The sequence below is a fragment of the Malurus melanocephalus genome, unplaced genomic scaffold (genome assembly GCF_030028575.1).
Source record: "Malurus melanocephalus ecotype Western Australia unplaced genomic scaffold, MMel_1.1 scaffold_1150, whole genome shotgun sequence".
Taxonomy (NCBI): domain Eukaryota; kingdom Metazoa; phylum Chordata; class Aves; order Passeriformes; family Maluridae; genus Malurus; species Malurus melanocephalus.
The window spans coordinates 59036-81421 of NW_026624382.1; the positions used below are offsets into that span (position 1 = coordinate 59036).

A 22386-nucleotide genomic window follows, 5' to 3' on the forward strand; every position below is an offset into this window, starting at 1 on the left:
CGGCCGGGCCGGAGCGGCGGGGCCCGCCCAGCTGCGGCGTGTGCGGTGCGCTACGGCCCGRCCCGGCTCGGATCGCCCGCTTCGGACTCACCCGGCCCCCCTCAGCCCGGCGCCGCCGGACTCAGCGAGACCTGGCTCAGCCCCACCAGGCCACGCTCAAAAGCACAGAATCGSTTAGGTTGGRAAAGACCTCTGAGRTCATCGATTTCCCACCTAGGACCGAACAGCACCGTGTCAGTSWGACCATGGCWSTGAGTGCCACATCCAGYCTTTCCTTAAACAYCTCCAGGGACAGTGRCTCCWCCACCTCCCTGGGCAGCCCATTCCGATGCCTAATGATCCTTTCTGTGAAGAAATTCCACCTAATGTGCAACCTAAACCTCTCCTGGTGCAGCTTAAGAGTGTGTCCTCTTGTCCTGTCACTGGTTGACTTGGAGAAGAGGCCAACCCCAASCTGGGCACAYCCTYCTCTCAGGTAGTTGTAAAGGGTGATAAGGTCACCCCTGAGTCTCTTTTTCTGTTTAAACAACCCCAGCTCCCTCAGCCATTCCTCATGAGACTTGTGTTCCACACCCTTGCTTAACTTTGTTGCCCGTCTCTGGACATCTTGGCTCACCTTGACCTGACCTCTCCCAGCCTGGCTGTGTTCAGCCCAGCCTGGCTCAGCTTGGTTCAGTTCAGCCCAGGGCAGCCTGGCTTGGCACAGCTCCTCGTTGTGGCTGATGAGACCCACAGGAAGTGTTTCCATACCATGATGCCGGTCAGTAGAAGAAGCCTGAGGAGCCAACCTAGCCCCCACACATCCCAAGGTTCAGGTGCTTTTTTCTTACCACCCCTGTGTTCTTCCCACTTTGCCCTCTACAAGAGCCCCTTAGATCCACAATCAGAATTGCTGTGGGGTGCATGCTGGTATCATCGTACAGCTTTTTGTGTAGGTCAGTTCGAATGTGTGCCATAACTGTAAACACTCTCCCAACTTTGTGTTCATAGCTACGCCATCTGCCCTCAGGACTTGCTTGGTCCACAGTGGAGGGGTAACAGGAGCTGACTACTGAAAAGAAAGTTTGGCCCATGAAGCTCAGTAACCAGCCGTGAGTTTTGGTTTTGCTTCTTCCATCAGGTCCTCTGTGATCGGGCAATCCTGGGACAAAAAATGAGTCTGTGCCACCTAAGCACATCACCTTGCCCTCCAGCTTTTGCAGGCTCCTCCACTGCAGCATCCYTTTCCCACTGCAGGTAGGGAGATGTACCATCTCTGTTCTCCATGCATAGGGATATTCAGTCTTGATATGGCTGCAGTTCCTAAGGGATCCACATACTGATTTATYTTTCAAGTCTAGTCTGTGGGATTTAGTCTTGAAGGGGCCTTCAGATTTTGGTGTGGAAATTGTGTTTCTGTGTTTCCGCTGGGTTTCAGTTTCTAAGTGCGTKAAATTTTCTTTTCAGGAACAGAAATAGAAACTTGGAGAAAAATCTGTGAATTGCCAGTAATGAGATGGAGGCAAGAGCTGATGAAAGCTTTGAGGTCTTCTTTATAGGCAGTCACCCCCAGGGAGAAGCAGCATGTCCTTTGGAGGTGGTACCAGAACCTGCAGCTTTGTGGCACAATGTTATAGTAACGCTCCTGTCACTGCTAGAGGTTTGGCCATAACACCAGATAATGTGTGGGAGTACAAGCTTGCTGCTCTCCCCTTGGCAGACTGTGGGTGCTCTTTTGGGTGGCAGTGCTGCCTATCCCCCACCCCCTTCCCACCCCTTCCTTTGCAAAGCACAGTTTGTCACCCCCTGGGCTGTGCTAATGCATCCCCCGCTGAGGAGTGACACTTCTGGATCCGCTAAATGGTCCCAGCTAATAATACCCCCCAGTACCTCTTTCTTTTGGAAAGTTATTCAAGGATCCAGCTTGCAGAATGGCATGATAAACATCTTGGCAAAGCTGAGCTGGCAGCAAAAGGAAGTGTCAGGGCAGGAGCAAGCGGTTGGGGGCAAGGAAATGGCAAGAACGTCTTCAGCTGCTGTATAATAAAAGACCAGATGTAATGATTTGATGCATTTCCACCCATCCTATGTCTTTTTTTTCCCCCAAAGGATGCTGAGATTGCACAGACCTCTAACATCCTCCAAATCTTTCATGCCARAAATGTCTGTGATTAGCAGGAACGTTGATGTGCCTGAAGTGGGGAGCATGGCATTTAGCAGTTGGTTACTACAGAAGCCGAATATGGGGAGAGTTATAGCCACGTGAAAAACCCAGGGCACAATCGTGTAATTAAAAGGCCATTATAATGGTTATACCACTGAGGGGGACTGGGTATTAATCACTGTCTGATTAATACCTGAGAGCTTGTCTGTGTGATCTRGATGTATTTTTATGTGCTCATGTTGTGTGTGCGCATATTTATCCCGATGGTGAGAAGCAAATGTGTCTGAGGCTTGGAAGCTGAAGTTTTACTTTATCTAGCTTCTTGAGTCATTTCCTGGGGATTTGCAAGATCTCTTATTTGATCTCTGCTTTCACTGTCCTGCTAATTCGCAAGCTGCTAAGCGATTTATTCTCTTCATGATTTCTCTCACTCGCTGCACAATCCTCTCACTGTTACTTCCACTGCAGTATTGAATTTTACTTTTCTAATATTCAGGTTACTGTGCCGGTTCTTGCAAGCAGCGCGTTCGAGCTGACTGACTTTTCTGAATGAAAGGGCTCTCTCTCAGAGGTGTGATTTCTGTTTGTGCATTGTGTTGTTTGTATACACAGCTTCTGCTTAGACACAGAATAGCGCTTCCCTGGGATGCGATCGTTACGGTACCTAGAATTAATTAGCCTTTGGTGGCAGAGCTTCAAGGCAGCAGCTCCTGCATACTAACGATTTGCCTGCTATGACTGTCCTGTGTTTTACATTCAAAAGAAACATTTATTTTGCAGAGTAATACTTCAGCTGTTGCAGAGAACCTTGTTTCTGCTTGGATTGGAATAAACTTCCTGAGTGCTGTTACACCTTTAGCCAACACTTATTTAGGGTAAGAACCACTGGAATTTGAAGTGTCAAAGTTTAGCATGGTGTTTACTGCAGCCTTGCAACGTAGCCTCCTACCTTCACTCTTACTTGCAAAACCTTTCAGTTTTTGAGCTGAAATCTTCCACACTGTTGATTTAGGAACCTAAATATGAATGTTGGTACCCTGTTGRCTGTGCTGAATTCAATGATTTTTCCACTGACTCACTTGGTGACTTTGAATGAGTGAGGAGTGGAAGTCAGCAGTCCTGAATCATGCCATCCTCCAGACAATTACTCCCCTCCCCAATAATTCTTTTGAGCGGCAATCATATTTTAAAAGCAATGATTACATTGTGTTTTAGCCCATCATAATTGCTCAAAATTTAAGAGCTGGAGAAGCAATCTGCAACAATTTGTAGTCAAAGTGAAGTCTTTCAGAGCTGACACTTTTTGGGAGGTCACAGAGTTTGAAAATACTAAAGTTTTTTTTCAGCAGGAGTGGRATTTCACCATGTGGTTTGGAGAATTGTTGGGATCCTTGCAGGCAAGTGCCAGGGCAAGAGGATGTGGAGTGCTCCTTGGACTTTTCCCAGGATGTTCATTTGGAGGCTGGTAAGATCAGAGCAGGCAAGAGTAAAGGACCCTTCCTTGCTGCCAGATGGGCTGACTATCCCRCTGTTTTCTCCATTTTCTGGTTTTTGTAACCCTGTGTTTTACTAGGACAGACAGTGGCAACAAAATTCAGGTGATCTCTGTGCTGTTTGCCATATGGCTTTTCTGGACACCACGGGATTGGGATTGGCTTGGGCAACAGCAATGAATRTGCTGGTGGATGGGAAGGCATTGACCAGTGCATGCAGTCATCCGTGTGTCATTCCTATGGGACAAATCTGCTGTCATTCGTAGCTGTGGTCATCAAACCTCGTGCTCTCCTTCATCCTCTCCCAAAAYAAAAGCCAAGTTTATGGAAATGGGAGATGGTAAGGAAAAGCAAAACCTTTGCTTTCCCACTGGACACTCTGTTGCCTTCTTAATATTCAGCAGTGAGTGATTTATAGCCCCCCTGACATGATGGTTTGGTGTTTCCTTTGTGTGCATAACTTCCTTTTGATATAAAGGGATGATAAAAAACCTGAGTTGTAGTCTCACAGGCACATGACACATTGTCTTTGTGATGCAGATAGCAGGAAAATGCTCTAATCTTGASTTCAACACTTCAGCCTTCCCACCCCCAAATTCCACCCTGGTGAGAGGGTGCCATTAGCAGGTTTAGTGAGACAGCAGTGTCAGTGGGGTGATTCCTTCACACAAAGTGGTGCAGGATGATGGTTTTGGGAGTCCCACTAGAGATGGGCACACAGCTGCCCCTTGAACTTTTTGCATACSTTTTTATACTGAATGCTTGGAATAAAAAACTTCCACAAAACCTTCACTTATTGCTGTCAGTTCTGCAGCAGTGCTTTGCTTCTGCACATTCCCAACTCAGCGTGCCCTGGCTCATCAAAATGAAAAATAAATGTGCTGAAACTTTGCAAGTTCAGGATTAGTCCTAAAGCAGGCTACTTTTGGCATGAGGGAAGGGCAGCTCTTCTCTCGAGATGCCTTTCCACCCTTGAGAGGTTTCTGCATTTTTGATACAGCTGTTTCCACTGCCTCATGGGAGCTGGACAAACAGATGCCAAATAATCTGGTTTTACCTCAGGGAGCACAGAAGTGGATGGATCTGGGAAAAACACTGGAGCTGTGCACACCTTTTCCTCCCCTCCTTGGKGATTATTAAATTAGGTTTGAACTTTTCCGTGTATTTCAGAAAGTTGCCTTCTGATAGCCAAACATCGCTTGCGTGTTCCTCCCTTTCTCTCACAGCTATTGTGAGACCATCCCTTCTGAACACCCACATCCCCCACTCTTTGATCAGCCTCAGCAAGTGACATGATGAACAGTTGACTGACTACTTTGGCAAAACCAGTTTTTGTGGCTTGACCTCCTTTTCTCACCCGTGCTGTGAGTACAGGGTCCTGTTCGGTGTCTGGGTGGTTGTAATTGTGGGTTTACCCAGACCAGACCTGGCTGTGGSAGAAACCCCCGCACAGGTATCAATCAGGAAAGGCTTCTGGAGTTCAATTAAGCCTTTGAAATATGGAAATGCTGACGTGGCTGGGTCAGACGTTTAATGGTGTATGGTAAACAGGGGAAATGAGATGTGTATACCCTGCCTGTATCCTCCTTAGCCCAACCCTTGGCTTCAGGGCTTCTCAGTGACACTGACCCACGCAGTCCTTTCCAGATGCTTGGCCATATTTAATTTCAAAGGGTGCCAGTCCACCCTCTTTTCCAGGCAGATATTTTCCCTTGTGTCAACAYCCTCATAACAACTCCAGCTAGGCAAATATAGCACATGGCTTATGAGTGTCCTGGAAGGACTCAGAGGTGGAGGGTGAGTTAAAGCTAAAGAAGGTTCATGGTTAACCCCATGCACCACTGGATAGCTTTGGGATAAGTCACAGCACATGATGAAGAAGCTGGGAGGAGAGTTTAATGGTCCTGCAGAGAGCACCTCYTTAGACAGCCATCCCCCAAGATGTTCCCAAGGATTCCCATGGAAAATAATCCTATGCTCCTTTTATGTTCTGGTAATCACACACATATTATGCTTCCCTGCCCAACACTAAGGCAAAAAATAATTAGTCATTCCACACAAAAATCTTTTGGGACTCTACAAATACTCCAGCATGGATTCCAGCTCCATCTGAAAGGGAATGAAGACTCWCAGCTCTGCTGTGTGTGTTGTTTACAGAGGCTGCCATTTGCAGGTACTGGGTACAAGGCCTTCCAGTGTTTGCTGCCAGGCTTAACAATGCCCAGAAATGCAAGCCCAGGTTATGAGAGCTTCACRCGTGCAAGTCCAAAAGCACAGGCTTGATCCTGCTCACAGAACTCCACTGTTTAAGACAGTAGACTCTCCAGTCTCTTAGAGGAAAACTGGATGCGTGTTCTGACCTTAAAAGCTGAAAGTAAAAACAATCCAAGATATGGGGCGTGCTGAAGTGGCAGCTGAAGGGCTTTTTTTGTTCCTTCTKCAGTTAATGCCATCGTGCTAAAATTGCAAGCGGGTAGGAGTGGGGGTTAATTTAAGGTTTAGTGTGACCAAGATGAATTGTTTAGAAAAATAGCAAATGGACAACATTCTGAAAAACTTCACTTCCATAATCAAGAGTACTTAAGTTGCAGAAACTGTGAAGGAAACCTCCAGATTCATGGTAGGTAAACATTTGCCTTTGATTCTGTTTTTCTCTTCAAGTCTAGAAACCCCAGCATTTACACTTAAATGGATGTGCTGTRAGCTATATTTAGGAAGAGAATTTCATCCCCTCCTGCACGTACTTTTACACATGTTAATTATTTGACTGCAGCTTTACAAAGTATGGCTGGAGGGATGGTTTRAAAGGGAGGAGTTACGTGACTCTGATGATAACTGTCTGATTCAGCCCCTCTGAAGGCAGTGGCAGCAGGATCAGACAATCCAAAAGAGATGTTTTATTTTAAATAGCCATTACAGACCTTCAGTGACTTATGGTAAATTCCTGMCTCCTGATTTCACACATTGGAGAAYGTATGTGTRTGCTGGAATGTCATGTCACATGTTCAGTGTGGACATGAATCTGCATTTTATCACAATTTAAAAAAACCAAACAACCCCAACAGGAGCTAGAGAGCTTATGAAGATGATGTTTTGGTGAATTATGGTATTTTTTTTAATGCCATTGGTTCAGTCTTCATCAAACATATCAGAGTCTGGGCTCTTCCTTTATTTTTGTTTTCTGCTTCTTCTCTCCCACCCAATCTGTTCTTTCCGTACAGTGGGAGCTGTAGTCCAAAACTCATTGARGGGTGAAAGAACTGCTGTATAACCACGTGATCTGGGTGCAATACCTTGCATATAGCTGCTCCTCCTTGTGCCAAAGACATTGCCATACCACCAGTATTTAATTTGTTACTGCACCAAATGCTCTGAATAGCTGTGACACCRAAGCACTTCTTATAAATTGGTTTCTGTTGAATCCTAAAGAGATTTGGGTCTTCTCTTTGATTTTTTTTTCTAAGAAATATGACAAAAGGGAAAGCTCTCCCACAAAACCTTTGGTCAAAGTCCTGTGAGATTGCAGTGTGAATTCTGGCCTCTCTCCGGCTTGCAGGCAAAGCAGGACAAGTCTTTGTCTTCCTGAAAGAAACATGGATGGCTRTCGTCTTTAAAATCCTGAGAGGGCGGAAAGCAGAGGTGATTTCCACCTTCCTGCAGCAAGGTCAGTTCTATCCCTGCTGCAGATGGACCTCTCTCTTAACAGGATGAGCAAGGCACCTTTTGAGAAAGGTCACCAAAGCCTTGTGCTTTCTAAAAACGCTAAGGACTTTGTGCCACTACYGTACAGCTGTCACCAAAATCACAGCCAGAGCTTTCTTTGATCATAACCTCTCCTACAGCATGAAGCTGTGGAAGCTCTGCAGTAACTTTGCTGCACACAACTACCCCAAAAGGGGTTTTGACCTTTTAACAATGGCACTTCATTATATAGTACTTTCTTATCTTTGATTTTTCAAGTATTGGGGTGAAGACAATCCCTGAGAAACATGAGATCTTGAAAAACATTGTTAAAATATAATAAATTATATATTGTGAATTTTGATTTAGAGTACCTGTGTAATCATGTTTGATCTTATATACTAATTGTCATTTGTATCCTTTACAGTCATTTGTGGGGGTGGAAGAGTGTTGGTCTTCCATTACAGCAGAAGGAACCACAGCCCAAGGAGATAGCTGGGTGCCAGGAAGAGGAACTTGAACTCAGGAGCATTTGGCAGTCATTTAAGACAAAAAAAAATCACACAAGTTTAATTCCCTGTGCCTGTTTATGTGTGCCTAGAGGCTCGACCATGAGTGGTGTAAAAATTACCTGAGACCCTCCATTCCTCTGTAATTTACTATCAGAAAGGACAGAATTAAATTCTAACRTATTTATGAGACATACCAGAATTACTCCAAACTTAGAAGAATTTTGGAGGCAAGTTAAATGCCTCAAGCCTAAATAGCACACTACTGATTCTCTTCTTATAGYTTATATCATCATGGGTTGAAATGAAATGCTGCTGTGAAGGTGCCCCATCAAACTGAACACGATTGTAGTCATTTGCCTCATGTGGCCTGAGTAAAAGTGCTCCAGTGTGCATTTCCACCATAGGAAAATCCTTTATGCMCTGATTTCCAAGTTCAAAAATAACTCTGTAAGATGAAACACGTTTTTCACCCTTTAAAGAAGTGTTTTCACCTACAAATACTTGCTGCCTAAACAWGAGCTCTTTCCTTTGCACTTGTGCCAACATGCAACTTGGATAAAGAACTAAACTTAGATTCTTAGTTGTAATGCTTCCACTGACTTTTTTTGGTTTTGTTTTTTTTTAATAATGACTGTAAGACATGTGCCGTCTCTCTCCTGAATTTTAATCTTTCTAATGAATGTGTGTTTGAAGAAGGCACACCCTTCAGAATATGTTTTGTGGTATCATATTTGTGCCTTTAGTGTTGAGGACCAGCTGCCTTTTCAATTTTAAATGCACTTTTCAGGGTCTTACATCACAGAGGCCTAAATTAAAACACGCTTACCATAAAGGGGTGCAGCACATGCATTCATCCTGGAAATTGCACTGCGACATGAAAGATACCCAAATACTATGTGTAATTTTGAAGATGAGCAAGGCTTGGCCTTTCAGATGTCCCACGTGAGAAAAGCTCACCCACGTCCCACAAAATTGTAAACTTCTGAATCATGGAAGTCGGAYCTTAGAGCCTCTAATTCCCACTGAATTCGAGATGTTTGATGATGTGTGTGACTGTGAAAATTAAGCCCAGCACTGGATCTGGTGTGGCCTGGTGGATGTGAGCCTGTGCAGGAACCCCTGTGGTCCAGCACCCAGCGTGACCCAGGGAGATGCAGAACTCAGGGATGGGCTGGCTTTCACTTTCTGCCTCCCAGCTCCTCCTCCACATGTTATTCAGGCTCAAGGAGCRGGACCAAGTGGCTCCCCATGGTGTGAAAATTTTGCTTAGTGATTTGCAGGCTGAGAAGGGCTGGTCATACCTTGCGTAGAGGATTATTTGATCAGCTCTAGACGTCTTTCTCCTAACAGTGGAGAAATTTTCTCTCACTGTCTTCCTTAGAATTTTTGTCTGTAAAACAATGGCTTGCAGAGAGTTTTTAACTGGAAGGTGTTGTTGGCCTCTTTCCTTTTCGTTTTTTGACTTTTGTTTCCTGTAGGAGGGTCTCTGGAATTCCTTAATGTTGTCATCAGGTCCTAGGGATTTCCCTCTTTAGTTGTACTGCATCTCCCATATTGCCAGCAATGCAAAATTGCTGAGGGAAAAGATTTCTGTTTAAACTGGAAGCCATGAATAAAAGAGCTGCTCCTCCCAAAGGAAATGTTGGTTTTACTTCCATGTCCCCAAATCAATCTTACATCTTTGCTTTGTACTCAGGTATTTCCACTTGAGACTTCCCAGTTTCCTATAAATTTTGATTTACTCTCTTGCTGAGTCTGTGGAGCAAGATACTAAATCCATCCTATGTGGGAAAAAAAAAACTGTAAAGAAAGAACAATAAAACTCTAATTGAAACATTTTGCTGAAAAATGTCACAGCAYAGTGATTTTGAAAGAAAAGCCAAAGAAATACTTTTTTATTTTTCTAAACTAGGGAAAGAAATGCATGGGTATACCTGTTCAGTTGGAGTGGAATTGGAAAGGCTTTTCTCATGTGCAGTGCCAGCTTCAGGAAAAGGAGAGCCTGACTTTGTCCTCTTCTGTGTATTTGTGTGTCTTKGTTATYRATATTGTAGRGTCAGTCTTGGGAAGTTTTGCTGTGATATTAAGAAGAAGGCTGCAATTCCAGGCACTAAGGTGGCTCCTTTGGGAAGGCTGGAATGTGGCTCTTGGGTGCCCATGAACTCCTCTAAAACCATAGGGACTCTGCACCCCACTTTTTTCYGACTCAGGACAACCAGATGTCCAAGGCCTGGGTCCATTCTGGAGTCCTAACAAGCATCTTTGGGATATTGCTTTGTCCCAATTTTTTTTCTGGATATGGTTTTTCTCCCAGCAAGCCCTTCTTCATCTGCAGTGATCTGATCTTCTTCTATGCCAAGAAGATGGGATGCTCCCATGTGGGAGACTTGTGCCTCACCCTCCCCAGCTCATCCTCCTTTCACTGCTTCTTTCTCCCTTCAGAGTGATCACCCAACTAAAGCCTTGTAACTTGTAACCCTGCTCTCCCAGATCTCAAGGGATAAATKCCCTGCCAATCCCACCCAGAGGGATCGTTTTTGTATGTGCAGTGGCTTCAGGGTACATCACGCAGAGACTCAATCCAGGCAGGACTCCCCAGCCAAAACCCAGACACCACATTCCCCTCCACCACATGAAAATGAAAGTCAGCTTGGCCACAGCAAAACCACAGAGCGGCGGTGAAGCCTCCAGTGTTTGTGGAGATGATGTAAAGCACCCAAACTTTTACTTCAGATTTTCAAGGGGTGCAAAATACATGGATGTGTCTGTCAATAGTACTTCCAGAAGGACAAAATATCACTGGGATCCCCGCTACAAAAAGCTGCCCTAAGGTCGGTGACACAGGATTTCTGCAAGCTGGTGCTTATCTTGTAGACAAATCTCCTGGGGAGGAAAAGTCAGACTCACACACACAGGTACAGTGAGCACAGCTGTCTGTTGTGGGGCTCTGAGGAACCGCCGGAAACCCATGGAGGAAGATGCAAAAGAAAAAAAAAATGAAAAAGGGAAAGGCGGGGAGGAAAGAAGCTGTTTTTTTCAAAGCTTGGCTGCCCTTGCAAGCAGAGGAACTTCACAAAAGGAACACACGTGTTGGGCAGGTTTAGACCATTAAATTCTTTCAGTGTTCTGTAGATGATGAAGTAGAGGGAAAGAAACCTCACYGCACACCAGTGCAGTGGTTAATGGGATGTTTTCAGGAGAGTTCACCCATGAGTAGGCACAGCAGCTTGCTGTGCTGATAAAGCTCATTTCTGCTCTGGAGTAGGGGAAACTGAGCCATGGGAGCAGATCAATTTGCCAAAGCCACACAGTAAATGTGACAGAGGTAGAAAGATTAAATATGAATAGATTGCTTTTACCCTGCCTGCTTTGCACACTCATGCGAAGACAGGATCTGCACTGAGCATTTTAGAAGCTCCTGAAATTCTGAAGTCAGGTGGCCTGGATAATATTGACTTGCTTCTTATGTGGGAGTTAAAGATGGAGTAAAAATGGGGCACTTGAGGGCTCAGTTTGGCCCAAAGGAGCAGTGGTTTGTTGTTCGTTCCATGTTTGCCCATGCACTGCACGTCAGGAAGGTGCAAAGCAGAGAATAAAACCTCTGAAAGACCTGGGGAAATAACAGCTGTCTCAGTTGAGGGGCTGAGCTGGAAAATGGAGAGAAAAAGAACTAGATTGGTCAAAGCAAAAAAAATTGTAATTTTTCATTTTTTTTTAAAAATAAAAAGTATTATTTTGTTTTTTAGATTGTTGTTTTTGCTTGGGTGAAATGAGAAAAACCCCAATGTGTTATTTTGGGTCAACCCAAATTGCATTTTGAATGTAATATTTTGTTTTGAGGTTAGTTACCTCTTTCGTTTCTCACACTTTATTTTTTTTCAGGTCTCTTTTGAGTGGAAAATGCCACTTCAAAATAGCAAATCAAAGGGGTTGTGTTTAAGAGGCAGTGAAATAAAATGCTGTGTCATTTTTGAAACAAACAATTTCTTTCAAGAAATGTAGGTATGTATGTATTTCCTTCATAAATTTTGGGTACAGATGAAAATGTTTGCTATGTTTCATTCATTTTAGAAGCTCCAAAATTGCATGGTAGGTTTGTCCTTTTTTTTTTTTTTTTTTTTTTTTGTTTTTTTTTTTTTTTTTTTTTTTTTTTTTTCCTGGTCTTATTCAACTCCTGCTGAAGGAATTGCTCCTGCAGAAGCAACAAAAGGGAGATGTGTAACCTGAGGCATGGGAGATTTCAGGGAACAGGACAGGACTCACAACAGCACCTGGGGCAGAAGCCAGTCTATGGCTGAAGGCAAAAGCATGGCCAGAGCTCTCTTATTTCCCAGCACAGCTACTGGAGAAGCAGCAGTGAGGAATGAGTTGAGGCAACAGGGGATGGATGTGTGCAGCTTTGCAGTGCTCAGTTTTAAGTGGCTGTGCCACTGGAGGGTTGGTTTTCCATCAACCAGATCACTGTCACAAACCTTGCATCCCAGGTTTTCTCAGTTTGCTGGCAGGCCCCAGAAAGGCAGATGTGTCAGGTTGAGGGGTGTTGGGGGCTGGTTTTATTATGCACCCCATCCCCTGTGGGGGATCTGCAGGGCTCTCTCCTTCAGGGGTTTGCCCTGGTAGGGCTGTGGATGTGGAGGTGCTCTCAGAGCTGCACCCTTCTGCTCTAGATGCGGGCTTGCTTGTTCTTCAGGCAGGCTCGGGATGTATGGAAGAACAAAATGCCTTGTGCTCACTCCAGATAAGAGAGGAGATGATGATAGGCATGAGGGAAACAACTCAAGCAAGCGACTGAAGCAGAACGTGGTTGGCAGCTCAAGTGTTTGCCCAACTTGTTGGCACTCTGGGCAGGGTCAGGTGGGAGCTGGTCCAGGGTTACTGCACCGCACTATGATGCCCAGTGGACAGTCAAATCTTAGAGCTTCTCTTTCCAGCCATAACATCCATCTTGAAGGCAGTAGCCCTTTAAAACCAGATGTGGGGCAACTGGCAGCTTAGGTGACAGGCATTTCCTTCCCAACCAAGAAATAATGCTGTGTGCTTTGCCTAGCAGGGGACAGACATTCTGAATTCAAGTATTTTTAAGTTAGAAACCCCTTTTTCTGGTTTTCCCAGAGCTGGCCAGCTGTGGCCTTCTGTGTTTGCTCCATCATAAGATGCTTTGTTATGAAGTGGTGGGGTCTCAGCAGGCTTTATTCTGTCACTGGAACAATGGAGCACAGACTTTCTTTATATCCTGAAGGGCATCAAATAATAAGAACAAGAAAAGTTATCCAGCTGTGCTGCAGCTGGACTAGTTTTCTCTTTTCATTTTTTCAGTCAGCCTCAGTAGACAGCATGGCTGCCTAACTCACTTGTCTTCTGAGAAGGATACTTAAAATGTAAATAGAAAACTTGTTTTAAGAAATGGCATGTCCCTAACATGAAGAAGTAAGAACTACCCCTGCTGGAATAACCTTCCTTTCACTGGGATTATGTTAGGAAGGAATTCGGTCTGCTCCTTGGCAGCTCCGTGCACAAGCTGGCCGTTGTTATTAAAATCCAGAAACTCACTCCTAACCTTAGTCACCCGAGGTGATTTGCACTTGAAAAGATCACATAGGCTGGTAAATTTGGGAAGGATACATAAAGGAAAAGCAACACAAACTGCCTTCTGGCCAGCCAGTGCTGGGGTTACTCAGATTTCTTGGCAGTGCTGGACTAATTCAGTTTAACCCCCTGCAAAGTCCATGCAGAGGTGAAGAATTGCAGGCAAAATCCACTGGCTGGTCCCCCAGCTCAGAAGAGTGCCCAGAGGCAGCTGTCATGACTCGAGGTGTCCCAGAGATGGAAGCCAAAATATCCAGCTCCCCCTGCCAATGGGAGATGTGCCTGTGAAGGTGCAGGCGGATGTTTGCTTCTCACAGTTCCCTGTCACAATAAGGTGAAAATGGACCTGGTAAGTGGCTTAAAGCACAGATTTCGAAGGGAGCAGGTCAAGGGAGCTGTGGGGCCTGGCAGTGTGAGTGACTCAACCAGAGCAGCTCAGTTGGAGGAGGATGTGCAGCTCCAACCGTATCCTCCTGCTGGGAGAGGACTGCCTGGGAGGCAAAGCCCAACTCAGCCAGGACCTGCAAAAAAGGGGCTACAAAACAATCTGCCTGCATCTATTGAAGCAAAGCAAGCGGGCTGCAGGGAAAACGACTCATATGCTAAGCCCATCATACTTGCTGTCATTTTTTTTTGTTGGGGTTTTTTTGTTGAAACCGCTACAGAGAGCAGCACATTTCCAGGAGCCTGGCTCCAGCAAGCAAACTTCCCTGTGGCTTCCTGCCGCCTTGGGAAGGATTCGTGGCTGGGATGCTTTACCTCTTCCATGCCAGCTCGACTGGAGTCATGTCTCAAGATGGTTCTTTGATACCCTGTACAAAGGATTGTTCCTTATGATGTTTTTGTCATGAAATAATATGTTTCTGCAAAATTTAATCTGATTAAAATACAAAGATTTAGGATGGGGGACTGGATATGTGCAAAGTAGTATTTATGTATCTGTTTCTTTTGTTAATAGATGGGCCTGCTAGTCCCACAAAAACTTAAGCATGCACTTAGTGTTCCCAGTGGCTAATCCCATGAAAGTCTACTCCCCGTGTGTATTCAAGAACACAAGTACATCTGCATAAAGCATGGACTGCATGGCCCTCACACTGATGTGATGACTTAGGGCTGTCACTTGTGAATGTTCCCATGTCTGGAGCGTATCCTCAGACTCAGGGATGCCTGAACCCTCACTGTCTGGATATATAAAGTTTGAAGTATGACTTGGAAAAGGGAGGGTTGAAATAGAGAGGCAAGAAGTTACGTTTGAGGATGTGAAATAATGGCAGAAGCCAGGCACAAGACAATTAAATAATGGCTTTGGTTGTTCATTATTTACTTCAGCCTTCCTTCTGCCTCTGTGAGATGCTGACTCCTGTGCTGTCCATCTAGAAATGGCACAGTTGCCATCACTTTTTCTTAATGGACCTTTTCATTTAATGTTTTGAAAGCAGGCCTGACATATCCACAAGTGTCAGGCAGAGGGAGAGAAAGCTCAGAGATAATGCAGCATGTTCACATATTAAGACATGCACCTTATTGCTCAGTAAAATTGCAGAATTGCCATCAGTGCCACAACAGGACTCTCAATTACTGCAACAACTTACCACCTTTGATACAAGACTACCAGAACTTTGGTCAGCAATATGATAAAAAGCCAACTGTACCAAAGCAGCAGAGAGATTAAATGCAAAACAGACAATTAAAGGAAATGGAGGGGTGAAAACTCCAACAAATGAAAAATTACAGACTAGAATTTGAATTGTATAACAAATTTTGTACTAAAACCCCTCACCATATATTCCAGTATTTTTTTGAAGGCAGATCCATTGCTCATGTGAGACTGGAGTGACACCGGTTTGACACTACCGTGCAATTATGGGTTTTCTAGAGCACCTGAGATTGTGAGTTGTTCTTTCTTATAAGGACTCTATAGGTTTGGATAGGGAGAAGATGTGCTGGGTTTGGTTTTCAGTGTAACCTGAAGCAAAAGTCAGCTTGAGACTGCCAGATTGTGCCTAGTTTCAGATCAAACCTCTGTGAAAGTAGTGAATTGAGTAGGGTTTCCACTCAAAACCATAAATCGGTCTTGATTTGCTTGAAACTTTGCCCGGATTTTTTTTTCCCCCCAAACTTGGCCTGTGTTCTAGCTTTGTAACAAAACCTAAAACAAACATCTCTGGGTTTCGGGTTTAGTTGAGAAAGTTTAACACAGAAACCATTTTCCTCCAGGGGGAAGGGGGGATGCTGGCCTGTGCGCTAAGACTGAGCTTCGTTTTTTATTCTTTTGGGAGTGACAATGACAACTTGTATTTTCTACCTTGAAAGCAGCTGGAGAAGAGGCTTTGGCTCAACATCTGATCTGAAGGACAGCACAGAGGAGGGTGACCATCATGTCCCTGTTGGGATTTCCAGCCTGGTTTTCCCATCCCTGCTGGCTACAGGGAGTACATTAATGCAGAGAAGCTCTGCTGTCTCGCTGTGATGCCACTTAACTCAGACCAGAGCAGCTCTGAATCAAGGTCAGCATTTGATCGCATGGAGGCCAAAGATAGCAGAAGGACAGATTTTTGCCTGGCACATGGTAAAATCAGCAACTGGGAGCAATGCCACCACGAGAGAAAGAGCTGTCAGAAATTGCAGCTTCCAGCTCACGCTGAATTCCCGTCTCACTGGGAGTGAGGCTTGTTGTGTAAGAAAGCAAGATACCATCCCTTAATTGCTGGCAGCATTTTGTCCTTCTGAGTGATAGAAGCTTCTGATTTCTCTTGTGTTTCTCCCAGCAAGCTGTGCCTCACATTTTGTAAAGAAAGACCAAGCTGGCATTGCTCCCCTTGCTCTGGCCTGCAAGAGGGAATCCAGGACTCCAGCATTGTCCCATTAGTCTAGTGCATTGTGTGATGTGAAACAGGGATTTTTAAAATTGTTTTTTAGTCTAGATTACTAATGTCCACAAGGTCAAAGACTACAGCGGTTACAATTCACTGTGCTAAAAAGCTGCTGTTGTCTCTGATGAGCACAGATATGCTGTGTGGTCCTCACAGCTTTTGATCCAGTGGCCTGAATGCCAGCACCAGAGTCCCCTCGGTGTGCCTGGTTATAATCACAGGAAGCTCATTCATTACGCAAGTCCTGAAGATATGGAAGTCTTGCTAATCAGTTTGGATGGGAGGGGTAAATTAATCATTTCCTTTTACACTTGTTGATAGAGCAATTCATTCTGTCATGAGAAAATCTGGAAGTGGGGGAAAGTTTCAGTAAACTGTGAGTAAAACCTGAGATTTCAATCAGATGTCGCGGTCCAGCTTTGCTGCTGCTTTTGTCTTTAATCTTATTTTCTCTGTCTTCTCACAGCAGGGCCTTTTCCAGGCTAAGCCACACTTCCCAGGGGTGTGCTTTTGAGATAACTGGGATGATAGGTAACTTTTCATTCAGGGAATGCACTGAGGATATAGGGAGGTGCATCTGCTCTTTCCACTCAAGGGAGTAGATGAGATCCTGGAGAAAAATGCCTAAGGCAATACTGCTACTGTTATCTGCAGCCATTAGCAGCAAAAGCAGATTAGGGACCTCCCATGCTTTCCTCAGAAAGTAAGAAAGGAGTGTCCTGAGCAGTTGGGACAAATTCTTTCTGCCTATGCCTGTCCCACTGGGTACTGCAGAAGTTTCCTTACTTGCTGCTACAGAACGATCCAAAATAACACTCCTTTGGCTGCTGCCCTGGCTCTCCATGAAATGGGGGAAGTAGTGTGCATCCTCAGTACTCTGTGTCCTTCTCTTGGCAGTGCCTGACTTCTGCGGGGATATTTTAACCTCTCCAGAGGCAACTGCTGAAATATTGTTGAGCATAGCAGTGAGCATTGGAAAATAAGGAGAACTGAAGCTGAGGTCTTTTTTGTTTGGTTTGGTTTGGTTTGTTACGGTTTGGTTTTTTTTTTTGCTACATCAGGCCTTAAGCTGTTAGTTCTAACAATAACATTTCAAATCATAGTTCAATAACACCACTGTGTTTTAGGGATAGTGATGTTATGGTGGTTTTAGATGCTTCTCTAGGTCCTACCAATTTTTGTGGGGTATGTACACAAAGGGCCTTCATGTTACTTCATAGCACCAGAGGTCTGAAACCAGGGATCATTAACAAAATGTTACATGTCAAATCCACTTAAACATCCTACATCATCTAGATACAGCAGTTGTCACATAAAATGAACAGTACTTTGGCATGGCTGCTGTATTAGAAGAGCTTGGTGCTTATTTTACCTGACTGTTTACCTGTCTGCTGCAATCTCCTTGGGCTAAGTACAGACCTCTGAAAAGCTCTTTACACTGGCTCTTTGGCAGGGTGGGACTGGATGTTATTTAAATTAGGACAAGGGGGGAAAAAGAGCAATTAGTGTTTCCTGTGATCACAGAATCACCTTTCAGTTGCACCAGTGGGAGATAAAACTCGTTTGTTAATTGGAAGGGCTGAAACCCCAAGGCAACCAGACCCAATTGGATTTAGAGGCTGCAAAAGAAGACAGAACTGTGTGCCACAGAAGTTTGTAGTTTGCCAGATTTGCATGAGTGTGGCTGCACTTTCCATTTACAAAAGACAGCTATTTTTGTTTTTATTAGTACAGACATGAAATTATCTTTTTTAGACCTTTTCTCCTCAAAGAAGCAGTGCTATTTTATCTGTGTTGAGGCACAGAAAATGTTATATGCTACCAACCAGCTGTGCACCGTGTTAGTTCATGGAGCTGACAAAGGGGTTTTAAGTTAATCCAACTGATTTGGCAGTGCTCTGATACTGAGCTGACCTCTAGCTTTGTGTTGATGACAGGCACCCTCAAAGAAGCTTGGCACTTAGGTGTCTTTAAGCTGATGTAAGTGCTCCTTCTCGCTCAGGTTGTACTGGTATGGTGCTTTAGGTATTTATAGTTAAAGCCGTCATTGGGTAAAACATCACCCTGGGCTTGCAGAGACCTTGCCAAATCAGGTAGTACCAGCTGGACCGAGCTTGAAGTGGAATGATGAAATGTTGGCTACATGCAAATGCCTGTGGGTTGGGTGTTGGTAGCCCTGCTGCTTGCCAGGACCCACTGCTGGAAGGCAGCAGCCACAGTTGCTCCTTCGACAGTCAGTGGCCCAAACCTGTGTTGATTGTGACAAACCTGTTGGTTTCTGCTCTTGCTCTGGCTTCTCAATGCAGCTTCTGCTCTTCAGCTCCTGCTCTCTTCCTGGGAAGCTCATGTCATACAGACAGACCCTACTCTGGCTTTTACCAATGTAATTTTGACCCTGAAACAAAGTGATTCCTTGCTTCTGCAATTGTACCTATGCAACATTATTACTGACAAAACGTTGTAGTTCAGCCTTCCCTACCTTCTCATAGCTGTGCTACCCAAATCGCCAAGTTGGTAAAACCAATGACAAAATCACTGAAGAGAACTTGAGCTAATCTAATGGCAGATTGGTTCTAGAAGAGGGGAACAAATCCCCTCTTTCTCTGTGCATCTCCTTTCTGCCCTAAACTGTGACTGTTCTGCTTCCCTGTTTGTGCCAGTCTTCAGCCTGTTTGGGATTGATCCTTCAGTGGAAAGCACCGAAACACAGGCTTGATAAAATGAAACCTAAAGTGAAAAAAAACCCAACTACATCCTCACACTCACAAAAAGGAGATTTTTGGACCACACTGTGAAGTTCAGCACAAGAGATGGGACAGAATGCAGAGTGAAAATATGATGTTCAGTGAGAACAGAAATGGAGTAAGGGAAGAAATGAGAAGAAGGAGGAAGTGGAGAGCAATGAGCTGTTGTTTGAGCTCATCCATTACATCCATCACTTTCTTCCTGTAGACCAAGACTCAAGGCAGAAGACCTGTCCTYTGCCTTGTGTCTTTGGCRGAAACCTTTGCCAASTTTTTGCAAATGGGTTCRGCCGCACCAGCAACATCCACAGCAYCCACCAATGTGCAGAACACAGGATGCACATGACAATTCAGGATCCTCTGCTCTGAATATTGGGGTGAAACTGTTGGCCTTAGCTTACTGAGCACTGCTGTTGGACACATGCATGTATAATGACCTGGGAAGAAGTAAGGATTTAAGCTCTGTGGCAAGGAGGAAGCGAGCTGAAATGGATGTAAGAAGCACTGTTTTCAGGCTGCAAGACATGCAATGACTAACCTGAACAGAAGCTCTCTATCCCAGCAAGGTGTTAATTACATGTCTTGTCTTTCTGGATGTGAGTGAACAGGGTCTCTTTGCCCACTGGGAACAATAGGTATAATTATTATTCAGCTGGAAAGAGAGGAAACCCAGATGCCTTTAATGCACAGGATCAAATGAAGGCCAATGAGGTGTATGCACACGTGGCCTGCACTCTGTGGCTTAGTGTAACCTACAGAGTTTGCCAGTGTAATTCTAGGGTGTGGAAAGAAATGAACTCCCCCACTGCTGGCAAGGTGCTGGTGTAGACAGAGCTGTGCTGACAGATGAGTGTTTCTGACAGTTTAGCATGTCTGGGTACGTTGGTGGCGTTGCTGTAGGCTGAAATTCCCTTTGGTGGCACAGGCCATGTCTCTGTTAGGGGTTTCAACCCACACCCACCCACAGCAGTAGTACAGGCAAGGACAATTTCACTTATTTTGCTGCTGTTGTTAGTGCAAGATACTTTCCAGCCCAGGACAACATTTTTCATGTATTGGTTTGCTGATGTTCTAGACATGGTATGGGGTACAGCACATGTTTTTAACAGTAGAGCTCTGTGTTTCAGGCTTTGGCTAGGGAGAGTCACAGTGAAATGAAGTCTCTGAAGCTGAAGCAGGAAAGCATTTAATGACAGAAAGTGATGCAGGACTGCTCAGAGCTGCTGGAGGGGTCAGGGGGCTGTATCGTGAGGCTCTTGTAGAGACAGAGGACAGCTCACTTGAGCCTGTGGATAAGACACCCTCTGTCCTATCACTCCAGAGCTAAATTAGGAGACAAATCTCAAAAGTCACTATAAGACTGTCCGGGTAGGGCCTGATACTGCTCTGTTTCAAGCAGTATCTGTTCAGTTCCCCAGTACAGGACATCCCCTCTGCAGAACAATCCTGTGCACAAAGCTGTCCAGCTTTGCTCCCTGCCAAAAACCCTGGATGCTGCTCTTCAGCAGGCTCTTGCTACAGTGTACTCCTCTGGCTTGCTCATTTGCTCCTTCACTTCAGGAAAAAGAGGATTTTCCCTGTCCTGGCTGAGCACATGAAGTGTGGACCGTTTTGTCAACATCCATGCTGGTTCTGATTTCAAGAGTTGACTGTCATCAAGCATCAGTGTCACCAGGGAGCTTTCTGCTAGGTATGGTCCAAACAACTGCTTGGACATGTCTTGCTAATGACTTATGTGCAGCTGTAGAAGAACACGGAAACCTTCTCTGCCAGAATGCTAGAGGAATCCCTAGGTTTAACCCTCCATGGAGTATTCTGAGCTTTGAATGTGAATAAAAGGCATGTTCTGGTAAATGTTTAATGATTAATTTTATTAGAAGGAGAAAAGTAAGAAAGTTAGCATTAAATTAATTCAAAAGAATTGGAAAAAAGCATAGAGACCACCTTATGGATAACTTAAACAACCATAGATAACCAAAATTGGAGAGAGCAAACATAGAGTACAGATCTTTTTGCTCCCTCATCAAAGTGGGCAAGGATGTATGTACTTTGATGAAAGTTTCTTTTCCTCTGCTAAAAGCATGCTTTTCCTGAAGAGGTGCCATGCATAAAGAAGAAATCATGCTAAAGGCGTAATTCTGTTTTCCAAGTCAATGTTTCATTTGCCTCCTCTTAGAATATTCTTTTCTTTGCTTATGATCTTGGCATGGCTGTACATATTTTCTATTCTCTTCAGGGGGGGGTTTGCTTTGTTGTCATAGCAATGCCGTCTAACTCCTGCACTCACCAGTTTCTTTTCAGGTTCCTGCAGGCTGCAACCAGTCCCTCATTGTGATGATCACATCTCCTAACAGCTTTAACGCCTCTTTTTTTTTTTGTCTCCTAACTATAGGCACATTCAGCAGCACTATTCCAAAGAATTCTGGCCCAAACAGGTTTTCAGCTTGAAGTTGAGGGGGGTAAAAAAAAAAAAGAGAAAAGGCAATAACATTGTTTTTATCTGTTTGGGGCTTTCATTGTTCTGCTGATGATCTAATATTTCAACATTTTTATTCATTCATCTTCTTAGTTTTTCTTGGATGTAAACTATAATTGCATTGGTGGTCTGGCTGTTGGAAATGAGATGCACCAGGCTGGAGAGGTCCTTGTTGACTGGAAGCTGGCTAGTGCTGTCCCAATTTTCAAAAAGTACAAGAAAGATGACCCTGGAAACTACAGGCCTGTCAATCTCACTTCAATACCTGGCAAACTATGGAGAAGATTATTGAGGGAGGTACTGAAGAACACCTGAAGGACAGTGCACTCCTTGGTCACAGCCAGCTTGGTCATGGCTTCATGACAGGAAAGTCCTGCTTATCAAACCTGATTTCCTTTTCTGACAGGGTAACCCACCCAGATGATCAAGGGAAGCCAGCTGATGTCACCTTTTGGGATTTTGGTAAAGCTTTTGATGCCGTCTCTCACAGGATCCTTCTGGACAAAATGTCCATCTCCCTGCTGAATAAACACATCCCGTGATGGATGAGCTCACGGGGTGGGCACAAAGGGTCACAGTGAACAGGGTGACATCAGACTGGGCACCTGTCACTGGTGGGGTTCTGTAGGGCTCCATCCTCAGCCCCGTGCTCGTCAACAACTCCATAAATGACTTAAATGAAATGGAGGAATACTCAGTAAGTTTGCAGATGATACAAAGTTGGGATGAGCTGTTAAATCCCTGCCAGGCAGGGAGATGCTGTGGAGAGACCCCAGCGAATGAGAGAATTGGCAATCAGCAACCACAGGATATTTAACAAGGGCAAATGCCAGATTCTGCTCCTGGGATGGTGCAGCCCTGGATGTACAGACTGGGAA

At 44.6% G+C, this 22386-nt stretch overlaps 1 long non-coding RNA gene across 2 annotated transcripts in view; it reads left to right on the forward strand.

The window, feature by feature from the left end:
• The window catches only part of LOC130586378 (uncharacterized), a 4815-nt gene extending 1101 nt beyond the window's left edge, over positions 1-3714 (forward strand). Inside the window, exons 2-4 of one of the 2 annotated variants that reach the window (XR_008966699.1) lie at positions 1121-1236; positions 1447-3018; positions 3493-3714. This is a non-coding gene — a long non-coding RNA (uncharacterized LOC130586378). Of the gene's footprint in view, positions 1-1120; positions 1237-1446 lie in introns of both variants that reach the window. The other variant, XR_008966698.1, reaches the window with a different exon arrangement.
• Positions 3715-22386: the final 18672 nt, after the last annotated feature.